The sequence below is a fragment of the Cupressus sempervirens genome, chromosome 10, assembly GCF_028749045.1.
Source record: "Cupressus sempervirens isolate cs-2001-9-10 chromosome 10, ASM2874904v1, whole genome shotgun sequence".
Classification (NCBI taxonomy): domain Eukaryota; kingdom Viridiplantae; phylum Streptophyta; class Pinopsida; order Cupressales; family Cupressaceae; genus Cupressus; species Cupressus sempervirens.
In genome coordinates, this window is record NC_143127.1 from 233,732,094 (window position 1) to 233,752,682 (window position 20,589).

General features: G+C 32.5%; 1 pseudogene; it reads left to right on the forward strand.

The window, feature by feature from the left end:
• The first annotated feature begins 501 nt into the window (after positions 1-501).
• The window catches only part of LOC149533494 (putative pectate lyase 4), a 70,861-nt pseudogene continuing 50,773 nt past the window's right edge, over positions 502-20,589 (forward strand).

Here is a 20,589-nt window from a genome sequence, read left to right on the forward strand (position 1 = left end):
ATTTACAATATCCACGCAATTAAGGAAGGAATCACAGTTTGAAGGTAGTCAGCGCCAAGTAAAGAGAAAGCATGCATAGAAAGTGAGCAGATGCCTAGTGATTGAAAGGAGTACCTGCACGATGTTTGAGGAGACTGCGGCTTAGAGAATGACAGATGTTATTGTTTCAATTTAAAAGGAGGCTTTGTGTTGAGCCCAAGCCACAGGGAACTCCTCCCACGTAGTTAACAATAAAAACACCAAAAAAATAAACCCTAGGCGGCATGTAAAAAAGAAGAACTCACCCCACGCATTCAAGAAAAGGATGCCTCACGCAGTAAAGGGAAGGACACCTTGTACTGTCACCCCTGGAATAGTTCACACATCATTTTGAAGCATATATGTTTTAAAAGGAGGAGGTAGCTTTGAAGCTCTTGTCAATTTTGGAGCCATAGTCACAGAATAAGTCATGGCGTCGAAGACAAGAACCAAGGGCCATGCCATTTAAGAAGATCATGACAAATGCGAGCAGAGCCGCGGCATGAAAAAAGGAATGGCTTTTCACGCAAGGAAAACAGAGGTGAAACTTGCAAGCACGAAGACAGGGAGACTACAGTCCGTGGCATAATGAAGACGTCTAGTGTCGGAAGCAGTTAGCGAAAAATCTTCCATTTCAAAGAAGGAGGCGTCAGTAATGGAAGCCGTACGCAGCGGCAAGAGACTATTTAAACATTTAATCCCACATTTAGTGGATAGAGTTTCTCTTTGTTGTTTAAATAGATTTTAACATGACATGTGTAATGTCTAAAAGATAGTACTCTTTTTAAAGGCAGCGCATGGCCACACGGAGGGGCCCGAAGGTCTTGAATCAAACCATTTTGACCTGCAAAATGCTTGACCAAAGCATAAAAGCGAAAACTAGTTTAAAGAGCCTTCCGGTGTTACGCTAATGTAGGAGTGGAGGATTGTAGATAAAAGCTTTATGGTGTGATGAGCCCGGTATCTGCATATGATCGAAAGGAGATTTTTCAAAGCCTCTGGTGCTACGATGGCAAATTTTTGAGCGTAGGAGCGTAAGAATAAAGTTTGTTCATTACGATGCTATGCAACAAGCTTTGAGTGTATGATCAGAAGTTCAACTTTCAAGGGCCCCGGTATTACGAGTATCCTGCATGAGCGTAAAGGCAAAGTTGAAATGTAAGAGCGTGAATGAAGATGTTAAGGGGTCTCAGGGCTACGGGATTCAGAAAATATTAATCCCGTGAGAACATAAGAGAAGTGGGATTAATTAATTAATTAATTAAAAATATTTCAAGACTGGTTTGAGCTAATAGGAATTTGAAATGTGGCATTAGGATTGAAGGAGAAAAATGGATTCTAAAGGAAAATTTAAATGAATATTTGGGTTTTTATATAGTCAAGACTATATAATTTTTAAATTTTTTCATTTTAAAAGGTTCTGATTCAGTCCAGGAGCCTATTTTTGAAAGGGCCATAACAGGGGCTTTTTTTGTCCAAATTAGGTAGTGCAATATACTGTCGAAATTGGGAAGATCTAAATTTTTTGAATATGAGGTTAGTTTTTGCACAGGTATCAGTCTGTTTGAGCTACAATAGGTTTTCTCCCAGATTCCTATTATGCAATCGAATTCAGGTATCAAAGCTCAGAACTAATTTCTAATGAGGTGATGACTTGAGTATGGTTAAAAGGTAGTGAGAATTTAGTTTGGGTCAAAATTTGTTCAGAATCTTTCAGTAAAAACTGAAATTTCACTAGCATTTCAATGGGCAAATTAGATATTTTGGATGCAAAAAGAGGTTTTCATCATTTGAGCAGAGGATATTTTCAAATCAGTTAGAGTGTGATGATGAAAACAAATCAAATCAGATGGGAAGAGAGAAGAAATAGGTTTTTCAATTGCCAGAAGATTGAATTTCAAGTGGACACTTGTCATTCTGAAATTAGATCTGGGAATTCATCTGGTCTATATCATTCTTTCCTTATGTCATTGCAAGGGTTCCAGTTTTTTGTGACTATGAAACCATTGTCGGTAGGAAATTTACAGTCATTCTGTGAGACCACTTCTTTGGATCCAGAACTGTGATTCCACCTCCATTCTTCAGCATTTGTCTGTTGTATTGAGCAACATGTATGTTTTATGTAGATAGTTCTTTTCTGTTAGGTGATCTATGAGTTATTTTCTATACATCTTTCATGTATTCATTTTCAAGGAGAATGAATAAAATACAACAAAGGTTTCCAAATCCAATTTGAGTCTTGTCTCTTGTTTATGGATTTGTAATCTTTCTAGTTTGTGATTAAGGGTCATATATTAGGTTGCATCTCATTTTGGAATGTATGTGGTTAAAATGTCTTGCATATGGATCAAAGAGACATGTAATTGCTTGGTATTTATCATAGGGTTTGCATATTTCATGGTGGGATAATTTGAGTATGAGATTCAAATCTGAAGCAGATGTCTGTTCACAAGGTGAAGAATAGATCAGGGATCTAGATGTAGTAATGTGTCTCAGATTTCCAAAAGATGTATGGTTATAATTCATTTAATAACCCAATAGATAAGGAACTGATCAGAAATAGGATCACTAGATTTTGTTGCTCATATTTGGGTCTTGCTGATATCAACATTATTAATCAAATGCTTTTCCCTTTCATGTTGAAGAGTTGTAATAGAATGCCCTCACTCAGCTTATGAGATTCTTAGATCTACATTTAGCTACTATAGATTGATGATTATTTCATGAGTTATTAGGAGAAATAAGGGTTTTATCTGCTTCATGTTAGATTCAGTGTATGCTTTGATAACTGGTACCATATAAAGAACCTACAGGTCTACCCGCCTAGGTTTTGCAGAGCCTAAAGTAGAAGAAGGGTCATGCCTTATAGTTGGCCTAAAATGATATGTTGATAATGGGAGTTAGCTACCCCTAGATGTGTCATATTCTCATGGGGATAATTAGAAACGGGTAACATTTTCAAACACCAACAATATCCTCTATAGTCCATTTGATACTTTCTTAAAGAATGTTTGATACAAGCTCCTACACTATCATGCTCACCCTTTCCATGTCCACTCTTGAGAAAACTCCAAATTTATGGTATATGAAGGTATCGATGATATCTATATAATGCATAAAATGGTCTAGCTGATTTAAATTGTGTTGCACATCAATCTGACCATAGAAAATATTTTTCCATTTTGATGCCTTTGTTTTTTAAATAATCAAAAAATGTCTTAAAACAATGTTCCACAAAATGTTTTTTGTGTTTTTTGTCATCACTAATGTAAAAATGATACTCTTTTTTTATGACTCATGCTTGATCTATACTTTCCACACCATCCAAACCAATTTGTGCATGTCGATAAGACACTTGAACCATAAACTTAACCTACTTTGTATAGTAGTATTCTATTTGAAGTTGTTTTTGAGAAATGAATTAGTAATTCTCTATAAAGTCAACAATAGATAAGATTTTCCCAAGTGGGAAAACTTTCTCTTAGTGTTTGAAACTATTTTGCTTGCCACTTAGCAAAAAAAACATGATGTATATATGGTTGAATCAATTTATGAAAATTTGACATAAATTCTCTAGTAGGTATGTCATTCTCTGCATATCCTAACCTTGTTGATTCTTTTCCAACTTTTGTTTCTAATTTTATGTACTTGTATCACTTACATTTTACTATTGCCATCTTATCAGTATCTTCATCTCTCAAAGAAAATTTGGTCAAGTTACTACATGTTTCACAAGTTCCTCTTATGCAATCTATTTCACATATTGCATGATCATTTGGTTTGTCACATAAGATTGATGTTATGAATTGGCTTGGTCATTTATGAAAAACATTTTTAGATCCACCACTTTCTTCTTTCATTTTTTTGAACCCTTGATAGTACAAATCAAATTCAACATGATATCAAGAAAAACATGTTTCAAAAGATCTATTTATCTTTACAAAATAGGGTTTCAATCTTTCAAACATTATTTGTCCAATCTTTGTATTAGGATTTAAATTACAAAATGAGAGATACAATTCATGTTATGTGAAATCTAACCCATGTTTTACATGTTGATAATCCTTAGGCCTAATTCTCTGCTTGATGATATCTCTTCTATTTGGTGAAGGATGATTATTATAAATCCAAAATTGAATGACTAAGTTCTTAATTGTTTCCACAATCCTATTAGATCAAGGAACTCTACACATTAGTGCCTAGTTTCCTTTAATGTACTATCACCCAAATTATTTCTCCTTTTCAAATAATGTAATATCATCTTTTTACTATACCCAATATGAGATGATAGTTAAGAGATTTGTCTTTTTTGCCATAATTTCTTATTTAAAATAGATGTTAGTATCACTCTTCATACAATAGATTTATCTATAGATCCAATTTTTTTCTCAATATAGCGTGACCCTTCACGCTTTCAACAATATCTTTTTGTAGTTTAGAAGTCTTCCTCTTTTTCACACTTCATCTATACCCAATAGTTTCAATGGCTCTTTTAATTCATCTTTAAGAAGTGAAATTGATAATAGTTGAGTTTTCTCCATTGTATCAAGATTCTCAAATTATGCAATTATTTCTTTAGACATTTTATTCAATTTCCTCTTCGTAGTATGTGTATATTGACTAGCATATTATCTCAATTTTTCCACTTTTATTTCAATTAAATGATATATGTTTCTATGATTAATTTTTCTCTTCAAAATTTGAGTTAGATTAACATTTCATTTGTTGTTTGATCTTGGGCTACAAGAAAAATTAAAATAAAGACTTACGATACAACTTTTCTTTAGTGACCACATATGTGTATAAATAACATAGCAAATGAACTATTAAATACAAATTTATCTAACCTTCAGATGGTCCTTCTTCGATATCCATTGCTTCATCTTCAATTTCCTCATGTCCAACATTTTCATCATCTACTACTACATGTGCACGATATAAAAAATCAAAATAAGCAAGTTTGTACTGGAGAATTTGTCTCTAAAATTAAAAATCAAAGATATAAAGTTTTCCTCTACACTTGGGTAGAAATCTAGAATTTCTAGTGATTATACTTGCGAGAGATGTGTGCATACATACATGTTTGAGCTTGGGATGAACCTTCTCCAATCTCAGTAGGTTGTCATGTTTCACTATGTCTTAAATAAATTCATAATTTAAAACACCATAATTAAAATGTACCCAAATTCTAAATGTATATTCATAATTTAAAAACCATAATGTAATAAACCCTAATTGTAAATATTCATAATTTAAAAACTATTTAATCTAATAAACTCTAATTGTAAATATTCATAACTTAAAAACCATAATCTAATAAACCCTAATTGTAAATATTCATAATTTAAAAACCATAATATAATAAATCCTAAAATTATAAATATTCAAAATTTAAAAACCATAATCTAATAAACCCTAATAGGACTATATTCATAATTTAATAAAACCTAATGCTAAAAATTTATAATTCAATAAACCCTTAATATTAAGTTAATAGTAATCCTAAGTTTACATTTACCATATTCCTAATTGGATAAACCCTAATCCTAACTATATACATAAAAAAGTCTATAATACAACTACACTTTATATGAACTAAATATGCATTGGAAAAAATATATTGCACATGTACATACCTTGCCTCCTATAATATCCTTCTAAAGTTTTTTGATGATTTTCTTCTTCTTGTTCGTCAGTTCTTCTTTGTGAATATTTACTTGCCCTTTTACCTATATTTCCCATGTCACAAATTATTTTTCCAAAACTTGGAAACAAAAGTTGCAAAATATTTCCTCCCTCCTAATTGAAGTACAAATTATTTGAGTGGATTTGAATGTTAGAATTTAAAAAAATTTAATAATTTATATGACAATTTCTATTTGAAAAAAAAATCCCTAAGGGCCGACTCTAGTTTTGATCAAAACTAGAGCAAGTAGTTTCAATCAAAACTAAAGATGCCCCTATTAACCCACACAGTTAAGGTTTCTAGTTTCGATAAAATCTAGAAACTTTACTTTCTATTGAAACTAAGAAAATTTTGGTTTTTTTGAAGTGGGAGAAGGTTTACTATGATTTCATGACTTCCAGGCTCCATTACTAGGTGCAGATGGAACACTAAAGTCATGTTGTTTTTCATGATAGAAGTACATTGAATGAATTTTCTAATAACTATGAATTTTCTACATTTTGAATTTTTTAGATATACCTTTTTGCACGTGAATTGAATAGAGGATTGTTATAAAAAATAAACCTATATATTGGATGCTCATGGAAAAATAGTAAATAAGAGATAAAAATATTTGAAAAATAACTATGGTCTTCATATTTGAGTCCTCTTTCAATAAAAAATAAATTGAAATTGAGCAAATATATAATAAGTTACATGTGTCAAAAGCCATGTATATCCAAATTCATGTTAGGTCAACTTTAAACTCTAATAAAATATGAAATGCTAAGAATAAAGCTATTAGATCACCTGCATGGTTTTGGTATAGATGTTAACAAAATAAATTTGAAAGAATTGCATTGATATCTATTGTAGAAGAAAAGTTATGTGTCTCAAAAATAGTGTCACATTTTAAAAATCAGGGTTTTGATAACATACCAATTTTTGTGGGAGAAAAAATAATTCAATCAAGTCAGTTAAAAATATATTTGGATTCTACAAAGAAAATCCTAAAAGACTCTAATTTACCTCTTCAAATTCCTAACCTTTAAATTGACATTTGCATCTGAAAGTGAAAGTTTTCTGAAAATTCATAGTTTAGTGTCAGTTTAGGCAAACAAGTGTAACCCATTATTGTGGGTTCACCCAGTCTATATCATTAGATATATTGGAAAAGAATTTTTTTTTTGATATGATGACAAGTTCCTCTAATCCAATGGAAGTAAAATTAAAATCCTATGAATCATTAAAATTTCAAGGAAATCCTCTTTTTGACTCTTTTCATTAAATAAGAAATCCTATGTGAAAGAACTTCTATGAGAAGAATAATCATGATAAAAGAAGTAATGAGTTAGCAGGGGATCTCATGGAGGAATCCAATGAAGGAAAATCTTATGATGTTTTTGTCCCAAGATTGTGCTCAAAAGCATTGGATGGTAATTTTGTCTGTGAAGAAAATGTTTACTTTAATCCTTTATTCTTAGAGGAAGGCATTTCTATTGATGATTCCCAATTTGGTATTCAAAGACACGGTTCAATGGCTATAACTCCACAAGTTGCTACACATCATAGATTATATGAACCATCAAAGACATCAAACCATGAATTTTGGGATTAAATCAACTAGCAAAGACATCAAACCATGAATTTTGGGATTACAACACCAGGTATAGTTGTCAAGAATATGGACATATACCCCAAAATTGCATAAGAATGCATTTCAAGGGAAACTATAAAAGATGGTTGAGTCAAACTACATGTTTCAGTTTCTTAAAAACTAGTCATGTCAGCAGGAATTGCCCAACAAGGTCAAAGACATCAAGTTCTGAGTTCAGCAATGGAAAGGCAAAGATATATGTTGGACATATCAGAAGTGAAATGAATAAGACATGGAAGAAGAAAGATGAGTATAGCACATCAAGTGTAGAGATCACTTCACCTAATAGGTAAAGTGATCACACTTCATCAAAATAAGCAAGAATAAGTGTGTGGGATTGATAAACCAAGTTACATCATACCCAAGACATAGAAGAACTACAAAGAATAAATTAGCATAAGCAAAGATGCCAAGTCAAAATCGAGAATTTTGCAAGATCTGTCAAAGTTGTCTTTAGGTGCCGAGTTGCTAATAGCGATCGAGTTGATAGATGATGCCGAGCTGTGAAGTATCAATAGGATCCAAGAAAAGTGAAACACAATGGGTGCCGAGTCATGTTAAAACCCTTCAGGCACCGAGTAGACAGTTGTCAGTGCACTAAGCATTAATTACTCTATTTTGAAGGGTACATAAATTTGATTTTTGATCATTTTCCCACCATTCAAATGAGAAGCAAAGTCGAAAAGAGTAGAGAAGATCAAGGTCAGCTCAGAAGCCATTTGTGAAGATTTCAACAGTGATTCAGGACAAGTTTCATCGATTTGAGGTATTTTACTTAAGTGTCGAGCTATGTAGAATTTATAAACTTGTTTAAATTGTAAACCCTAGTTTAGCAAACAATGGCATCTGGGTCAGGAACCACTAAGGGTAGAGAGAGTCATGAGATATAGCTGGTCAGCAATGAAGTTAAACAACCTGAATTCAAGCCCATTCCAGAAGTAGCATACAAGAATGATCCCGCAGGTGCATTATCAGTTATTTCAGATAAAGTTGTTATGGTCCAAGATGTTCGTAGATGTTATAGCTACAAAATTGGAGCCATAGGAGATTTAGAGATCTACAATGCATATGACAAGCTATGTGAGAATAAAAGATTGAAAGACGAGTTCTCAATAATAGAAAGAAAAGTATTAACCAAAACCCTAGAATTTTTTATTATTTTCAAAACTAAATGGGTACGGATAGTTTTGAGTAGAATACATGATGGAGCTTTTTGGTTAGAGTCAAGGCCAGTAAAATTCACCAAGAAAATTGTTCATAGGGTTACTGGTATTCCAACCCTAGATCGGCCAAAGACCTTGCGAAGTGACAAAAGGGAAGTAATAGAGAAAAACATAGGTGCTAAATGGAATAATAGAGGAATGACTATTGACACAGTCACAGATCCCCTACTAGATTTTGCTGTGAGAATCATTTCACACAAATTCTATCAATCAAGCAGGTTAAACAGTGTACCTTGTATAGCAGTTGATGTTGCATACAAGATAATTAAAAAGGATCACACTTATGATTTAGCAGAGCTCATGTTTCAACAGATTAATTTAAATTTGGGAGCTATAAGGAAGAGTAAGGGAGCTTAGTGCAAATTTGGATTAGTTTTCGTGTGCATATTTTTCAATCTGATGAAAGAATTCCCTTCTATGGGTAAGGTAAGATGGAGTCTAGACAAAACAATTGTTGAAAAAATCAATGGATACATTGAACAGATGGGTGAAAATTTTGATGCCCAAATGACTAGTTACTTTGAGGACTTCAAAAAGTCCATGAAACAAAGAATGAGGATTCCAGTCTCATTGAATGAGAAATATGAAAAGGGGATTTGTTTTCTTGTAGATATAGATTATACCTATATACAAGCAATTATACCTAGAGTAAGATGGCTTAGGCCACTAGGTTATGAACTTGATATTGATCAAGCTTCTGCAACGATAATAGTCCTCCTTGCAGAAGAAACTGATAAAAAAAAAAGCTTTTGGAACCTATGACATTGTTAAATCAAGGGCAATAACAGATTTGAAGACTGCTTCTGCAGTAAAGAAGAAAGAAAAAATGGTGAGACAAATCAAGAGAAAATTTGGTGTTGAAGAAGAAGGAACAACAAAAGAGGAAGGAGAAGATATTGAAGAAGAGGGAGATAAACCTCAAGGTCTGACTCAAGGGTTAGGAGAAGATAAATAGGAAAGTGTTGAGGAAGAGGAAGCCGAGGAAGCACAAGTTAAAAGAAAAGCCACAACTCCTCCTGCTACTCAATCCAAGGGAAAGAAAGTAGTTGGTCCTGCACCAAAGAGATCTACCACAAGGGCTGCAGCACAAAAAGCCCAAGAGCAGGCAAAAGAAAAGAAGAAAGATTCAAAGAAGACTATTGTCAAGTCTAAGAAAAGAAAATTTATTGCCCAGCCTAAAATAGACGAGGAGAAGATAGAGTCAGAGGACAACAGTCAATTTCAAGTGGTAAGACACAAACCTCAGACTGTTGTTGATAAATTATGTTAAAAAATTAGGAATGATGATTTGAAAGGTTTAAAGAAGCTAAATTTTTCTAAGCTCACCAAAGAAGAGAAAAATAAATTAGAGGAATCTGTGTATGCTATGATGGCTGAATATAAGCACACACCTCTAGAATTAGATGAATCAATGCTGAAAGAATTGTATAAAATTGTAGAGGATAAATGGCATTTTTGTTTAAAAATGGAAAAGGAGATAAGGGAGTCAACATTAGCTAGATTGTTGCCTAATTTGACTAGAGATCAAGTAAAAAATGCAGTAAAAAGGCATAATAATAGATTCACTCCCAAGCATAGAGCATTCAACATATTACATAATAAAATTGAAGAGGTAGTTACAAAATCCACAAGATTGTGGAAAATAGTTTACAAGAAAATAGAAGATGTGTATAATGAAGAATTTAAGGCAGAGGCAAGTGCCAAGATAAGAGAAAAGAAGATGTCAGGAACCAAGGAAAAAGAGAAGGAACAAGTGGAGAAGAAAAGTGAAGAAGAAAAGGAAGAAAAGGCACATACAGAGGATAAAGAGGAAGAGAAAGATACAGCTGAGCCACAAGATCAAAGTATGCAAGACACATAGGTATCTCCTCCTACTCCTCCTCATGCCACCATCACACCTGCAGATATTATAAAAATAAAAGATGTTATAGACACTTCAAATCCAAACATCAATCCATTAACTGCAGAGGATTTAGAAATCCTTGACCAATGATCACTAGTAGAAAAATTAAGTTCAAATCTTGTAGTGGTCAGTGTTGATGAATTATAGAATCCAGAAGTTAAAACAAAGATAGTCAAGGTAAAAGCACAAGTGCCACCCTTGACCATACAAACTACTGGTATTCTATTTCTTCCACCACCACCTCCACCAAGTGTAGTCACTTATACACTTCAAATGCCAAGTACAACAGTAGGGCAAATAAAAGAAACATCTAAACAACCAACAAGTTCAACCCCACCTAGCGATCATAAAAGGGATAGTCAAGCTGAAGAAAAAGATGAGACAAAGAAGGAGTCTACAATACAAACATTGGTTGCATTACCAAAATTTGGTACTCCAACACAAACTCTTCAACAGCCGAGCACAGATGGGTTACAGCTACAAATCAGGACACCAGGCTCAAGCTCATCAAAGGCAGTCAGGAAACTTCACTATGGAGTTCCTGAGCTTGATGAAGAAATAAAGATCCCATATTATGAATCTAGCACTCTCACTGAAGAGAAGATCAATGAAATTCAGAGTGCATTGGACAGAAGAAGGAGACAAGAAGCATTAAGAAAAGAACACAAGCATAATCTTACCTTGAATGAAATCAAAGATATATTCACAGAAGCTTTCTGCTTACAGTCTCCAGATGAGTCAAGACCAATTATAGAGCAATTATCTGATATAGTTGACCAGGTGACTAGTGAAGACCAGGAAACAAATGCAAGATTGCTTGAATGGTCAAAAAGGAAGTTCCAAGGCAAGGTAAATAATAAAATATCTGGTGATATAGCACTATCATAAGAAGAACTGGCAAAGAAAATAAAAATAGTTAAAACTGTACTAGGAAACATCTTTTCCCTATACAACAAGTTGTGTGATTTTTCCACATTCACACAGGACACTAGCTAGAAAATACTAAGCTTGCAAAATAATCTGAAGATTTCTAGCATGCAACTCCCCACAAATCTAGCTCAGAGTGAGAAGCATTTTTCCCAATTGCTTCACACACAAAGAGAGTTAGCTGTCTTAGCAGCACAGGAGGCAACCACAAAAGCTAAATTGATGCAAATTCAATCCTCAATAACTCCTCATTTGGAACTACTTCACAAGGAGAAAATAAATGCAGAGACAGTCCTTAAGAAAGACCCCAATCTTTCTTCATTTGATGGATTTGTACACCTAGCAGCAGAGATTGCCATCCAGCATAAGTCATTGGATGTCGCACTAACAAATTGGGATGCAGCTCTGAAGGTACTCCTTGAAGTAAATAGTACATTTTTGGCCAAGTATGGAATTTCCTTGTAAGACCCTTGACATAAGTGTCAAAAAGGGGGAGAATAAGTATGGGGGAGTGATAAGAAGAGATTAAGTATGGGGGAGTTAAGTACAGGAATGAAATGATAAGTATGATAAAAGGGGGAGATAGAAAATTTTGATTAGTCAGAATGCAGAAACAGGACAAAAATCACTGAGTGTACATACAAGATCAACTAACAAGGATTCATAAGGATCTTAGTTAAGTGGTTTTGCCACTCATGTCAAAGGGGGAGATTGTTAGTTTAAAGAATAATTTTGACAACTGAGTGTCAATACACTTAACCATTTTTCCACTAAACAATGTCGAACAAAGAGTAGGTGCCGAGTAATATGAAGTGTCGAGCTATATCAAGTGCCGAGTAATAGTAGCTTCCAAGTGTTAACAAGTGCCGAGTGTTAACAAGTGTTGAGTGATTAAAAGTGCCGAGTGTTAACAAGTGCTGAGTAATAGTAGGTGCCGAGTGATATAGTTTTGCTTAGGTGTCGAGCTATCTAGGAAACAGCATGTGCCGAGCATCAGCAATGCTTCAGGAGCTGAGTAACTCAGAATATCAACATAAGAGTTTGTAATTGCACAAACTATGATGCAAACAGTTTTTGCAGCCGACATAAGATAAATCTCGAAAGATATAGAGATAAGAATGAATCTTTTACATTTCCTATGCAATTTGCATGTAGCCAATTGGAAAACTTGGAAAGGCATGCAACCAATCAGCAAAAGACAAGTATTGAGCAGGAAATTCAGATTCAATGTGCATCGTAGATCCATATCTAACCCTAAATCCTTAAATGTCTTTATAAGGAAGACAAAATTACATTGTAAAAAAATATGAGTGGACATACAAGGGTGCACAAGGAAATCTATTTTTAGAAGCGAGGATTATCAGATCACAAAAGGATCAAGATCAGAGAAAGTGGAACAAGTGCCTATATTCAGCAATCAAGGATTGTAATCTATCAGGTTCATTATACCTAATACTTTCTAGCAATTGTATTAGAATTAAAATCCTATGGTGATAGGTTAGCTTAACAACTATTTCGTAGATGATTTAATTAGGTGATTAAATCCTTTAACAGGGTGACACTTCAGGTTAAGTGTTTGAAATCCTTTAACCAAGTCACTATTGACATAGTGTAAAGCCTTTAATAGGGCAGCCCATCAAAAGTGGTTGAACAATATTGTTGCAATAATTTTTGTGCATATCATCCCCACCCTAGTTTTACCTTCTTATTCCTGGAGGGTTTTTGGGTTACCAAATTCCAGTGTTATGTGTTGTTGATGCATGTCTTAGTTTCATGTTTATTTGATGTATTTACATGTATGCAATTTACTTCCACCTAAAAGTTTTATTGGCTAAAGTGTGATACTTATGATTCGCACTCCCCCCCCCTCTCATAAGTACTCTTTCCATATTTGAATATTCCAACAAATTGAAGATGATCTTTTGGAAGATGAGGAAGAAGAAATGGATCATGGTAAGATTCAATCTAACATGGATGTGCATCTAGGTTGGAATAATTTTACATGGGATTTAACCATAATCATGCCAATGGAAAAGAAAGAGTGCCTACTCTTAGAAATGAGTTTAGGACTTCTTGATGACCAATCACTAGAAATTCAAGTAGAGGGCTTGCTAAGTAGAGGAGAAGATTACACATGCATTTAGAAACTTGAGAATCTTTTACTTCAACTCTTTAAAAATTAATTTTATAGGGGATTCAACCATAATCATGCCCATGGAAAGAAAGAGTGCCTAGTGTCAGAAATGAGTTCAGGACTTCATGATGACCAATCACTAGAAATTCAAGTAGAGGGCTTGCTATGTAGAGGAGAAGATTAGAGTTTCATTTAGAAACTTGAGAATCTTATACTTCAACTCTTTGAAAATGAAGTCATCAATGACATGCAATAGGAAGAAGAGTTTATTTTGAAGTCTGAGATTTTTTATGAACCTAGTTATTTGGATGAGTTCCTTTATCTAGAGATGTGGGGTATGCTAGGAATCTTAGAGTTAGAATTCAAGGAATGCACTTATATTTGAAACCATGAAATCTTGAGAGTTTTCACATGTTATCATGTCATTGTATTTATTTTCCCCAACTAGTGAATGGGTTTTCATGATTATACCTTGGGTTACTAGAGGTAGTGAAACTTGCCTTGTACATAGTCTAGTTAGGTGTTTTTGTTGTGCTTGGTATTCCTTTCAATTCTCCTATTTTTTGGTGCTATTTTCCCCCTTTGCAAAGTGGTTCCTCATATGACTCTATAGCCCAATTAATAAGGCACTATTCTAATTTTTCTAGATTCAAGCTTTGGCCTTGTCAGTTCTTGTCCCTAAATAGAGCCAGTTGTTGCCTAGATATAAAAAGTTGCTCCAAATTTTCAAAATTAGTGCTATTTTAAACTATGGTCATTCTTTAAGTGTTAAAAAATTTCTTCTCCTCAATATTTTTAAACACTTTTTCTCTTCAAATATCTTTGGCTTGTTCCCATCTCACCGAGCACTTCAAATTTTTGAAATCTGATAAAACATGTGTTTCATTTCAAAATGTTAACCTCTCAATCAAAAAGGTTCAGATAAGTTTCCAAAATATGTGTTTTCAAGTAAATAATTAACCATTAAACTAATCTAAAAAGGTTAAGGTTTGGGCTCCAAAACACATGTTTCATGTTAAAATCTTAACCTCTCCATAAACAAAAGGTTAAGATAAGTTTTCAAAATACATGTTTCTTTCCACATCATTAACCTTAACCTCACATCTCAAAGGTTAAGGTCAAGCTCCAAAACATTTATTTTGGAAGTGGTTATTAACCTTATTTTCCAAAGGTTTAAAATTTTATATGTGATTTGAATGCAGTAATGGTTTTGCATAGAAAGAGAATTTGGCTTAAAAGCATCACCTTGGATGTCATCCTTTTAAAAAAAAGACGATACCTATGAATTAAAGAGCATAGCCAAACTTTTATATGAAATGAAAGGCAAGACAGACACATGAAGATCATCATGGTCTAGGTTTATATGGATTCATAATAATAGACAAGGCATTGGAGCTATTTAATCCAAGTTTTTCATCCTCAACTGGACCATAGACAAGTAGATAAACTATTTGACAAAATATTGGACCACCATTGAAGTTGGAATTTTATTTTTGAGGTTTTAAGTTTAAGAAGAATATGAGAAATGACTCATGCCAACAACAAGAAGTTATCAAACTTGGTGGATAGTAAAAGTAGATATTTAGAGATGTATATTGATTAGGATATTGTACGTCAGTTATGATAAATGTGTCATCCTTCAATCTCAAAAATAGTATTTAGGAAGTTACTGAATGACTTCTATAAATAATAACACTTGCAAAAGCTCTAGAAAGTAATCATGCTTAGTGTTTGGTTAAATTTGAGCATACATTGAGTATTTAATAAGTTGGTCCAATGGGAAATTAAATGTAAACTATTGGTGGAATAATAGGTGGAGATCAAAACACATAACACCTATGACCTCCATAAATGCCAAGTATCAAGTTGTGGACAAATTGTTGAGCATCCATCAAGTTGTTGGAGTGACTTCATGCACATTTATGAAAGCATAGGCACTTAAGATAATTTGAATCATTCAAATGGATACCCATCTCTAATGTGGAATCAAAGAAATGGGTAAATACATGTGAATAATGGAATCAATGACAATTTAGATTATGAGCTTTTCCACATTCAAGGAAGTTTCCATCATGTCATATTGTTAGCAAAATTGAAGGTAATGTAAAAAAATGTAATAAAATGCCTCAAAAGTGTATGACCACATAAATGAAGGAGTGGGAGTTGAGTGCTAAATTGATTTGTTGAAGACTATGAGGACTTCCATGCATAGACAACCAAAGTCAATGCATTGGAATAAGTCGATAGATTTTTATCTCTTGAGGATGTGGTAATTGCATGAATCATGAAGTCTATCAACTTTGAGCCTGATCATTTTTTTGATGGAATGCCTATGATATACTTTCACATCATATGTGATGATTGTGGGACAAATGTAGTGTTCAATGGTATTGGAATGTACCTCTATTCAAGGGCCAACCTTTTAATAAGCATCATCATGAAAGTAGTGAATCTTTGTCAACACTAGGAAAGATAGTGAATATAAAGTTAGTATTTGATGGACACTTATATGCCTTATATTCTTTTTCTCTTCATGGAAAGATGGATATGTGCTCATTAAAATAAAGTGATTTAATTTGAATAAATAATTCAAAGATCAAATGGAGATCGGCAAGGTTGATTATTCGATCTTCTTCTCCAAAGGTGTTAAGATCCAAGTTTCAAGTCATGTTTGGTAAATTTTTGTATGGTTAATTAACCTCTCCTAGATCACATATTTAGGAAGTAGTTTTTAACAACAAAGGGGTAGTTCTTAACCTCAATGTCTACATAAGGGTTTATTTTGACTTTACAAAGGGACTTTTTGGAATTTTGAATAAGGGAACACTTATGTTTTTGATGAAAAGAAAAGTTTTTGAAAGTATTTACATAGGTTGCCTTTGTAATCAGTTTCTTTTGATGTTCTTGGTACAAGGAAATAAAGAAACATGTATTTTTGTATTTTTTTTTCTTCAAAGTCTAAACTTTTTGGGTGTTGATTCTGGTTGTAATTAACATGTTTTCATAGTATGGTGTAGATGTTAATGAATGATTGAATCATCATTGAGATAATGCTAGCCTTCAAGCATAGTTCTTGATCATTCGTATTGGCATTTTATGTTATTCAAGAAAGTTGTGAGGTCATGTGGTGCATTCATCATCAATAACTTTCTCTCTATCTTTTAAATTTTTTATTCATTTATGTTGAAAAATGAAATACATCCATCATAAAAGGGAGATGCTTCTCTCCAACTGTTAGCATAGTTGCCACTGTTCATAGGGCAAACAGGGTCAGTTTCAAAAATAACTATTAGGTGACAAATCTATTTAGCAATAAGTTTAACGTTTCAAGAGTTGACTTTGTAATGATGTGTAGAAAATTTATGTTTTTTCATGTCATTGTGTAACTCATTGGGACATATGCTTTATTATTATGTTTACTATTGTGGTCTATGTTGTTTAATTAACCTGATTGGTCCGATCCAATAAGACATATGTACCATTTTATCACTATTTATTTTTATTTATGAAATTAATTCTTGTCTAAATTCCCTAATATGAAGGATATCTCTGAGTTTAAGACATTAGTTGTCAATTTCACATTGAATTGTTTTTAATAATCTATTTGTTTTAAAACATTTATATTAGTTTCAATGAATCGATTGAAGTTTTATTGCATAAATTAATTTTTTGTTGTTATTTTTTAGAAATTTAATTTATTAGTTTTTAGAAATTTGTATCAATTCATATTGTGTTATTGAGGTGATTTTTACAAGGTTAAAGCATTTTACCTTCTTAGGAGGTCATCTATTTAAATATTGGTCTAACTCAAGTTTTATTTAACTATGGAGTTTCCTCTAAGATTAATCCCGTTTAGCTTCCCTTCCTATTTACCTTAGATTTAACATTGGAAGAATATTTATTGTGGAGCAAGTTAGAATTAGAGTAATACTGAGATGAGTGATCAAGATGAGCATTATCCAATGACAAGAACTAATGAATTTGATTTAAATCTTGCATAATTAATTGATAATATCAATATCAAGATTTAAGTTGCCATGAATATTATTTCTTAATTATAGAACTGGATTGATTAGAGATAAAAGAAGAAATTGAACCTTTTAAATTATTAGATTTAGAATTTTGTAATAATTCAGCCCTCTTTACAAGAAAATAAGAAAACACAATTAAAATTCTAAATATAAAATCAATAAAAAGTTAATTCAGAAACATTACTTCTCGTATATATACAATGTGCTACTAAATTTTTAGGTTTATTATTGAGTAGAGAAGATTATTAGGTCTTTTCTTTTATTATGTACATTTATCATGACTTGTAGATGTTCATGTAGTTTCCACATATTAAAAACTGGAAACTAGAAACCAAACTTGTGATACGCGGGTTTATATATTTATCTTGTGATACTTTTTGGATCCAAGGTGTGATTAAATTGAGAAATTTCTTTGATTAGATAAATCATTCATATGGTTCCATTTTATCTTATTTGAAAGTGTGACATGCTCTATCCTAAAAAATAAACATGGAATTTTCATATCACAAGCTAACTATCTTAAAGACTTATTGAAGAGATTCGATTTGGAAGGTTGTAAACTTGTTGTACACCTATGATAACTAGACATAAATTATCTAGAAAAGATGAAGCCCATATTGTTGAGAAAAAAAGTACAAATATGAATTAGAGGATTGCAATATTTGATACACACTAGACCAAATATAGATAATATAGTTAGAATTGTGGCAAGATTTCTGGTAGATTGTAAAGAGTCACATTATGCAATAGTAAAGAGAATTTTTAGATATTTGATAGGTACATTTGATTATGGATTATGGTATGATAGATTAAATATGATTTTAATATATATTGGGAAGGAATTGTAATTGATAGAAACAACACTTGTGGTGGAGCATTCCTCTTAGGAGGAAGATTGGTTTCTTGGCTAATGGCTATATTTTATAGAGTATGACAGAAGTAGAGAATGTAGTAGCAAAAATACTTGCAATCAGATTATTTTGATGAAACAAATGTTGTAAGACATTGGGATTGAGTTTACAGAGCCTATTGTCATACATTGTGATAACAAGACTAAAATGAGTATGTCAAACAATCTAGTGTTACATTCAAATACAAAACATGTATCTGTTAAGTATCACTCATTGAGAGAGAAAGTTGTAGAGAAAGAGATCAGATTAGAGTATGTTAGCATAAAGGAGTAGATAACAAGAATATTGAAAAAACCTTTGGTGAAGGACACATCTGAGTACTTAAAAGGTATGCTCGGAGTTATGCCTCTACCTACTTTTGAGTAGTTAATGCAAAGATTACATTAGTCTAGTGGTAATAGATAATTATTTCTTTATCTAGACTAGTTGCTTGATGCTTCCTCTATGGGGGAGTATCTGTGTTGGAAATGAGTCCTTAAGGTCTCTTGGTACTCATATATAATAGTGACTTTGGACAGTTGATCTTATTGTAGATCTTAGTTAGAGAGTTAAGATAATTATATCTATGTCATTGATGTTAATGGGGGAGAGTAATACATGAAAACACATAATTTGATTGAAGATATCTTTTGGGGGAGAGTAATACATTAAACGTATTTATAGTGCGAGAGTAACACATGAAAAACTTCCTTTTATATTGATTAATGAAGAGGATTTGAAAATATTTATGAACACAATCTAAAAATATAATGTATGGTGGAGATTAAGACCTTCCTTATGAATGATAGTTACAATACAAATGACATCCATGGACAACATGAATGGGGGGGAATTGCAATAGAGACATTTGGTATTCATGTAACTTACATGCTTTCATCTATGTTGTCATCAATGCCAAAATAGGGTATTGTTAGCATGAATTTTGATGCTATTTTTATGAGGAATATCCTAACAATCCTAGAGGCATGATCTAGAGGTTTTGTGTTGTATTCATGATATAGTTTGTCATTGATGTCAATATATTGATTATTTATTGAAGACTTTAAGAACACCAAATAGATTCTATTTTTGTGTAGTTCAAGGATTAAAGATTACTTTATGTGCAGTTGAGGAGATTTTTTATAGTGTATAGATTCTATAGTTAAGTACACATAAGGAAATATGAAGACAAGAAAAAGTTATGAAATATTTAGTGAAGAAAGCATTCAAACAACATATATAGAAGTAGTTGTTGATGTTTTTATTCTATCTCTTAGCAAAGATGAAATCTGGTTAAGAAAGGTTATATAGAGATAAAATTCATTTTGAAGATGACCTAGTTAAGTGAGTATAATCCAATGTGCATCAAGTAAAGAGTAATGAAGATTGTGAGTGGACAAATTACTTGCAATTGTAAAAATGTTTTAATGTACCAATGTAACATGTAAATGTAACATATTAAGTTGGTACTATATTATTATAGTATCTATTGGGAAATCCTCAAGTTAGACTCAATAATTTTCTCTAGGATTTGGCATAAAGGAAAATTATTTCCTTGATGTAGAGTTTTCTGTGAGATCATATCTATTTGATGTATTTTTTGAGCTTACATGCAAATATCTTCTAGATAAGACCAGGAATTGGTGCAACTTCTATTGCATAGTTATTAATGTACACTTGTATTATTTAGTGAAGAAAGTATTGAAGTTGTTTGGATAGTGGGTCCTTTCATCTTCCTTTCAATACCAAACAGGGTTGGCATAGCTCCTGACATGGTTGGAATCTTCTAAGAAGGATTCAAAGTCTCCTAACAGAGTCTCATATGCACTGAATGTAATTCATTGACTACTAACAAGGTCCATCCTTTCACAAGGAATATTTATATTGGTACATCATCTGGGTAAGTTCAAGAAGTTAGGTCTCACTTTTCGGCAAAAATTGGAAGTGTTTTTCCTATTTTTGAATTTTTTTATCAATTGATGTCAAAATTTTAGGCATTTAGAGATTGAATATAAAAAAACTTTAGAAATAAAAATTATAGTGTTTAGAATCTAGTTTTTGAATATGTAATTTATTTGTGTACCCATATGATAGATTTTGGTTTTGGTATATATATTTAAAAATCACTTTTTCAAAATGCC